Source organism: Barbus barbus (assembly GCF_936440315.1).
Source record: "Barbus barbus genome assembly, chromosome: 2".
NCBI lineage: Eukaryota > Metazoa > Chordata > Actinopteri > Cypriniformes > Cyprinidae > Barbus > Barbus barbus.
Window position 1 is genome coordinate 3,320,153 of NC_136730.1, and position 9,265 is coordinate 3,329,417.

Consider the following 9,265-nt stretch of genomic DNA (forward strand, 5'->3'; position numbering starts at 1 on the left):
AGTCATTACTAGTGGGTTACCATGACCTTCACTTTAGAACTAACTATGAAATATGCATTATTCATATTAATTGAACTATTGTATACAATAGTTCTTAGTAGTTCTTGGGGAGGTACAGTGTTGGGTAAGTTACTTCCAAAAAGTAATTAATTACAGTTACTAATTACTTCATCAATATTGTATTTAAATTACTTTACTAATTACTCTATCTGAAAAGTAACTTAGTTACTCAATAAGTAACTTAATTATTCAAATCGCTAATTAGGCTACATCTTAAAATCCCTATAAACCTTAATAGAAATTAAACTCTATATTCTTTCAATTCGAGTCAAACATAGAATAGTTTAGCCTTTTAGCTTTAAAACAACTGTAATACTTAAACATTTTTATGAAAAAAATGTAACCACCTTTGGTTAACAAATAGAAATACTCTGCAAAATATCTGAATAACAAAAAGGCTTAAAAGTTAAACAATACATTTCAGTTTGGCAAGATGCTCAGGAAAAGCCCAACTAGTAAAATCTGTACAGGTTTATGTCAAAATAACAATGTAGGAAAGAATAAATTACAGAAATGATCTTCTCTGCTGAATAATGTCAGATCGCGCTGTTCTTATGAGGTAAATTTCTCATAGCAGGTCTTCTTTCAAAAATGATGAATATTAGATGATTTTTTTTTTTTCTTAATATTTTACATTTTTTTTTGTATCTAGGTGAGGGCATATGCGCGCAGGTGACTACATATAATGAGCTCAGACACGGGAAAGACTGTACCTTGCTTTAGTTTCATACGGATTGCATAATCAGAAACATTAGTTTTTAATTTGAATTCGTTCAAGTGTCAAGTAGACACTTCAAGATTTTTAGATTCTATTGATTTTAGTCTTATATGTATCTGAGTCAGAGCCGGCGCCAGGGCACCTCCATCAGAGGGGCATTTGAATTTCTGGGGGGGGGGCACAAATCACGTTTTGTGTGTGTGTGTGTGTGTGTGTGGTGGTGTGGGGGGGATGGGAAGCGTGCAATCTGTGATTGCGTGCAGTTTCTGACGCTCGCTAAAGCGTGCAATCGCTTTCTTATGTGCGCTGTTTTACCGGTTTCACTTTCGCTTTCGAAACGATCACGTTCAGCAAGAAGGGGAGAGGATGGAAAGTGGGGGGCACCGTAACTCTGCCCGCGAATGCCCCCTCTTGGTGCCGGCCCTGATTTGAGTATTTAAGGTTTCTCTGTGAATCAGGAAAATCTGAAAGTGAACGCACCCGCACGCGGAGAATTAAAGCCGCTGCATTCAATATCTTTAGACGGTAAATTTAGATTTTAAATTCAATATTGCTTTTAGAACTGTTGAAATTATTTACTGTATGTAACGCAAGTACTTTATAAGTAACTGTAATTAAATTACCTAAAAATGAACAGTAATCCCTTACTTTACTTTATCAGTGGATAAGTAATTTAATTACAGTAACGCGTTACTTAGTAACGCGTTACACCCAACACTGGGGAGGTATGAAAAAAAATAGTAGTTACTGATTATGTAATAGTGAACTACCAAATTTGACAAAGCACAATTCATTACTAATTCATTAATCAGTGTCCCTTATCCATTCAGCCAACACGCTTCAGGTAATTATAATCCATTTATTTCCATTTGTTGTTTCAGCTCTCACAAAGCAACCTACCGCCATGCGGTTGGACAATTGTTTGTATTTACTGACAGGCATTTTAGGCTAACTATGTGTATGGATGTAGTCCTTTTAAGCAGGACCCTACAGGTATTATTTAGGTGCAGTGACCGGTATTCAACACTAGAGGTAGGTGTACAGCTGAAGGACAAGAAGTATATGGAAATCACAATCTCAATCAATTTTACATATATTCAAATCAATTTGAAAAGACAATAAGGCAAAATTAAGATGGCTTTAACATCCGACCCCTAATTGTGGATTGCATAACAAAAAACTAACTAAATAAATAATATTCAAAAGTTCATAAACATAAACAGGTTCAGTAATAGCAATACATGTTGTAACGGGGCGAAGAAGACGTGAGACGTGCGGATCCAAGTGCAAGTTGCATTTATAAACATAGTCAATAAACAGGCAGGGTCAAACAACGGCAAACAGGTATGGTACTGGCAAGACACAGAGCAATCTAGGGCTAGCGAGAGTTGACGATTGGCAAACAACATCCAACAGGGAGATAATCCAGGTATACGAGCAGTGGTCCAAGAGAGGGGCAAACAGAGTCCAAACGGCAAGGCAAAGGGTAAATCCAGGAAACACGGGCAAGAATCAAAACACTAGAAAAACACACAAGGCAAGACTATGACAACAAACTGGGTTCCGTATCGCAGCTAAAACTAGGAGAGTTATAAATGCAGAACAATACGGGAACTAAACAGAAAAACACAGAATGGCTCGGTAAGGCAGCTAATGTCGAAGAGTTTTATTAATCAAAATACAAATGAATCAAGTGTAATCAATGTGAAAATAGCCATTTATGTATCAAGTTATGCTACTATTATAAAATTGTATCTGCCTGCATCTGTAGAGGCCTGCAGAAGAATGGAATGTGCAGACGTATGGTGTAAGGTAAAGCTGCACATCCTGTTTTGACATGATAGGGTCTCTTCCTTTAACGTAACATAAATTAGGGCCTATTGTCTGCTCTAGGAAACAGATGGAGACGGTATAGGAAATGTATAGACAGATGGAGACTGTTAAACAATAACGGTATAGGAAATGTATAGAACACGCCTTAGGGGCAAAACTAGTATTTAAGCATGAACGAAGAGAGATTCACTGCAGGGTCTCTCGGTTTTATTGTCTCTGATAATAAAATCGAAATTCTGGCATCAAAACCCCAAGATTCTGAGAATGATTCCTCATAGCACTGGCAGAAGCAACCACACTAACACTAGGGGAGTGATAAACGCAATACATTACTCAGCAGAGAGGACGAGGAAGTCCATGGTTTATGCAGGGTGTGTGATCAGTGCAATCAGCTGTGTCGTCAGTGCAATGGATGATGGGAATTGTAGTCTGAGGAGGCGTGCAACAGTTAGTGTGGTGCAAGAGTCCATGTGGTGAGCGAGTGACCTCTGGTGGTGAGTTAACGGAAGTTCATAGACCAGATTCATGACACATGTATTATACACAGTATCATTGTTGCTTATAAAATAACAATTCATATGCCTTTAACTTCAATAGATGCCTCATAAAAGCTGATAGAAAATTCATAATTGATATGGTCAAATGTCTTGAATACTTGTTAATTTTCCTAAGTGGAATGTGAAGCTTCCATCAGCAACATTTATGGATAGGCCTCAATAATGTATTTGATTTAGTTTTGACAAGAGCATTTCGTACTAGCCCTTGGCTGCCTGGAAAAGTCTTAACAGTTCTTCCTAACAGCCAGGAATTCCATGGTGCTTTCTCATCAGCAATTATTACCAGATCATTAGGTTGGAAGTTTATTTTTGTCGAGGTCCATTTTGTTCTCATTTGTATGCTTAGGAAGATATTCCCTAATCCACCGTTTCCAAAATAAGTCTGAAATGTACTGCACCTGTTTCCATCTTCTTCGCAGATATAAGTCACTTTTCTCAAAAAGGAATTTTCTAAAGTTGCTTGTTAGTTACTAGAGTGCTAATATTGCGTTACTCATGTGTTCTTGTGTAGTTATTCTTTAATGATGGAACAGTAGCCTATTCTAAAGTGTTACCCTTTGCAGATATTGTTTATGCTCAAACTGCAACATTACACACTAACTAAAGTGGAATCACAGTCAACCACCCCTTTAAAGGTCGGGACACACCAAGCCGACGGTCGGCCGTTGGCCAACGTCAGGCCGACAGCGGGCGACGATCGGGCTAGTTTGTTTGGTGTGTTCCACTCATCGGCTCTCGTCGGGCTCACGTCGGCAGCAGTTTGCCCGATTCAACATCGGCGTCAGGGCCATCGACGAGAGGGAGAACTCTGATTGGATGTTCTGTTTAGCAAACGAGTCAGTGCCCGAGAATTACAGCAAAAGTGATGAAAATGAGCATGTAAATGAAGGTGGTACAGACAGAAGGCTGTTTAAATGTTATGTGATCTTTCCCAATCATTCTAATATGTGAATATTTTTATAACAACATGAGTGCTTAAAATTATTAAAGTTATCAACATTACTAATATTCAAAATGGTAAACAAGCTCTGATTTGTTTACGTTTTGTTTATCCGCGTTTATCTCGTATATCTTTGTTTCGTTCTCTCATTTTGAATGACAAATATATGCTGTTGATAGCTGCTGATATAGACAATTAATTCCTCTCAGGTATGTGCAGAACGCACATGTTAGTTAGCTGTTCGCTGTAGTCTGTGCAGTGTAAACAAGCGCAGCTTTTTGGTCCGACGCGAGGCGACAACACCGTTGGCTTTCGTCGCCGCTAGTTCTTTGAAGTCGGCTTGGTGTGTCCCGGCCTTAATGAATGGTTTAGTTCCTCGTGAGCCATATATTAACCCATGGTTATCTGTGAATTAAGAATGAATTAATGCTTATTAGTGCACCTGTATTGTAAAGTGTTACCCTGAAAATTTACAACTCTGAAAGTTCAGTGCAAATGGAGGTATTGTCTTTTACAATTATGGTAGTTTAATGCCTACAATATGGCTGGTAGGGACTACAACAAGCTACGTCATGGGCTGGTGACATCACAAACCCAGAAATTAACATAATCTCATCCTCGGGAACAAGAAACAGAGGGTAGGGCCAGTTCAATGTGTAAACAGTTCAGTTTAGCACTGCGTGCGAGTGAGCGCAATCATCCCTTCATCTTATTTCTAGTTTTAACGCAAAATAAACATCAAATAACATCTCAAACGCAATCAATGTTTTACTTGCGGAAAGATGTGATAAAAATACTTGTAAACAAAATGTCACACAGCATTTCATATTTAATTTACCTCAGGCAAGTCATCATTGCGTGAGGCTGTCATTGTATATATATATATATATAGTCAAGTCAAGTCAAGTCACGTCACTATTATGTGCCATATATTATTAAACCATACCGAAGCGTGACGTCAAAACTGAGGTATGTACCGAACAGTCAAGTTTGTGTACCGTTACACCCCTAATACAGTGATTCTTTAGTGGAAACAACTCATCGTTTTTAGACTGAATGGAAACACTCAAAGACTTCATTGGTTTTGTTCCATCAGCATGTCACATTCCATCACCATTACTTATTTTTTTCTTGGAAAACGAATACATCAACATTATTTGCATAAGCAAAATAAGCCTAGACAAACCAACGTTATAACCTAGATAAACACTATAAGCAGATATTTTTTGGGACATAAGCAAGTAAGATTTGTTGCAGATGATTTGTTTGAAAAAAAGTAAAACACATAATGACCTGGTATTGATGGTACAGACACAGTCATAGTGCACTTCCTCGCATGATTGTGCTCTTCTGAGTAAGCAATTTGGGAACATTTACATTTACATTTACATTCACCTTCATGGTTTTTTTGAACATGCTTACTAAGCGAACAATTCAAAGAAAACTGGCTTTGCTTTGACCAAAATATTTTTAAACACAAATAGACAATTCAGTCTTCCTGATCAAGTGATTTAAGTGAAGTGAAGTGACATACTGCCAAACAAGTGGTTTTAGTAAGTGGACAGATGTAAATACAAATGGCAAGTGTGGCAAAGATTTAAAACACTACTATATGAACTTGTAAAACCAATATTCATATGTAAAGAGTTTTATTTATAGTAGCCTTTTGTTATCTAGAAACAGATCTTCTCATGACAGACTAGATGCAGGATGGTGTTTGTCTGCTTTCTGGTAGTTTTGACAGGCAGCCTTCATGCATAAAAACAACAAAATGCAAAAGTCTTGCAAAAGCCTGTAAGATGGAAAAGAAAATGCAAATTTAAAACTCGCAAGTTCAACCAGGGGCGTCGGACAGGGTGTAATAGTGGAACTAAGTAACATGGAAGGGAGGGGTGTCACAAATATATATATATATATATATATATATATATATATATATATATATATATACTGATAATCCCTAATATTATCATGACAAAATTGCATAGTTATAATTACATGCTTGTCAGTAGGAATAACACTCCGCAAGACTCGATTTTACATCAGTAAAAATGAGAAATGTTCTTTATTTGCCTGGAAGCGTGTTCCACCCCATGTTAGCAATCCCCCTATCAAAAGGAAAAGTGGTTTGATCTTGTAGCAGAGAGAGAAAGAAAACTGCAGGAGTGCAGATAACTTCTAGCTGTTGTTTTTAGAAGAATGGTAAGCATAAGCATTGCAAAAGAAGCATTCTGATAGTAGTGTCAAAAATACCTGTGGATACTTAAATTGTAAATATGTGATATTACCAGTTTTTCTTAATTAGATGCCCACTGATAGTCAGCGCAGTTTGTTATGAGCACACTTTGTGTATATATCACATTACCTATTACAATAAAAGTTGCTAACACACAAACACACTACACGCTGTACAGTTTCAGGAGTGACAACCGCATACGTCAGTGCAAGAGTGAATCCGCTAAATTATCCTTTCTTACTGAAGTCTCTCCTGAAGCTGAAATTATTGACAGTAATAATCATAGCAACAGACTAAATAAAAATGTATGCAATGTTTTTTTTTTGTTATTCGTTTAATTACTGATTTGACGTGATATTTTTAAACAATGATTGCTTAATTTAAAATATTTGAACATTCTAATGTTTTAATACATAATTTACTTGCAAATATAAGTTGTGAATCGTGAAAATAAAGCAGTGTGTTTTTGGTGTGGTGAGGGGTCCACCCCTGGGTTCTGTGACCAGGGCCCAACATTTGGTGCTACACCCCTATAGGTGCAACACTCACAAGATGGAAACAACATGCCTTAAGACAGATAAAGACTGGGGAAACTGTCATATGAACCACTTCTATGGCATCATTATGTTTTTTGTTTGTTTGTTTGTTATTTCGGAGCTTGTCAGCTTCAGTTCTCGTTCACTTCAAAAAATCACTCTTGGTGTTTCACTGAAATGCATACAGGTTAGAACTACGTGGAATAATGACAGAATTCGAGTACAAATGTGATGCTACTGAATTTGCATATCAAAGAGAATACAACCCTTAATGTAGTTTATCAAGACTGTCCCTCAGTTTCCTCTTAAGTGGCCAGCTGACAGACTGATCCAGTTTGGTGGATCTGCTATTGCTGTTGATATTTACAAGTAAGCTCTTCAACATGAAATTTATACCTTGACTTGCTTTAGACAAAATTGTCCTCCAAAGAGATAAAATTTCAATAGCACTGGCAATTGAATCACTAAACTGAAGTCGCAAGTTATCATTATTTTCAGTGAAAAATAAATTTCTCCAGCTCCATTTGGGAGAAAAAATGGGAGGAGAAAAAGGATCATGTGACTGAGGTAAAGTTGAACTAATGTGTCTCTCCCAGGAACAACGTTCATTCAAACATCCTGAAATGAATGCAGAACCATTCCCAAATTGCCTGAAATGAACATGAGGGATTTCTACAAGAGTCTGTCAGTTTTACTGGGTGAGTAAAACATACAATCTCTCTAATGATCTTAAGTCTGTTTTTAGCTCTATCTTACAGACAGAAACACAACAGAAGACCCTAAAACATAATTGAAAGTTTTGTTCTTGGTTCATATTATCTAAATACCCCTAAACATTATACTTTCATTTGAGGAGCTAAATTGTGTGAGATATTAATATATGATAAAATAACACTAAATTTTACCCAGCTGGCTTTTTTAAGTATAAATCTAGGTTTACACTAAAAATCCATTTAATTTGCCAAGTACTAAACATGTTCTGTGTTTTTCATTTTAAGGCTTTTTCTCAGTTCAAACAAAGGCAGGAAGAGAAGGTAAGATTTTGTTAATTAAACACTATTACATCTTTTGTTAGCGAGTTTGTGCTGCTGTGAAAAAAATTCTGGGCTCTATGTATGATTGATGCCAGTTTGGCGTAAGACATAAAAAAAATCAGAATAAGTCCTTCAAATGTTGCTTGATAACCATCCATAAGTAATTGCACAATACTGAAGGTAAACTCACCTAACAACATCTCAGTGACTCAAGATCCTTGATTGGGAATTTATTTTAGAAACTATATAAATCTGTGAGAGAGAAGCAACAAGCAGCAGTCAATGAAACTACAAAAGAGGTCCAAACAATGAATAAATGTAAATAAATATTGAGTGAAGTGACATACTGCCAAGAATGGTGACCCACACTCAGAATTCGTGCTCTGCATTTAACCCATCCAACGTGCACACACACAGCAGTGAACACACACTAACCGTGAACACACACACCCGGAGCAGTGGGCAGCTATTTATGCTGCAGCGCCCGGGGAGCAGTTGGGGGTTCGGTGTCTTGCTCAACGGCACCTCAGTCGTGGTATTGAGGGTGGAGAGAGCGCTGGACATTCACTCCCCCCACCTACAATCCCTGCCGGCCCGAGACTCGATTCCGCAACCTTTGGATTACGAGTCTGATGCTCTAACCATTAGGCCACGACTATTACAGTTAATGATAAAAATACAGTTAATATTCCCCACTTCTTTCCAAGCATATGTCTCATATACAATACATTTCAAAAGTTTGGTCTCAGTAAGATTTGTGTGTGTGTGTGTGTGTGTGTGTGTATGTGTGTTTAAAGGAGATTCTTATGCTTAACAAAGCTGTACATATTTGACAAAATTCAGTAAAAACTGTAATATTGTGAAACATTATTACGAGTTAAAATTACTTTTTTTGTGGTAATATATTGTAATTTATATTTGCAAAGCTGAATTTTCAGCATCATTACTTAAGTGTCACATGAACCTTCAGAAATCATGCTGATTTGCTGCTCAAGAAACATTTCTGATTATTATCTGATTGTTGATTCTTTAATGAATAGAAATGTCAAAAGAAAAGCATTTATTTGCAACAGAAAATATTGTGTTACTGTTCATTATAAATGCATTTAATATAATTTCAGATCAATTTAATGAATTCTTCCTAAAATAAATAATCAATTTCGTCAAAAAGAAAGAAATACAGAAAGAAAGAAAGAAAGTGACCACAACTTTTGAAGACTCGTTCACAGTACTCATTATTTAAAAGCAGCTTCACAAAAAATCATTTGGCTTATAATAAACCCATTTGTGGCTGTGCTGCTCTAAATAAAAGAGATGTGCTCAGGCACATTGTTGGCGCATGGCTACTTTG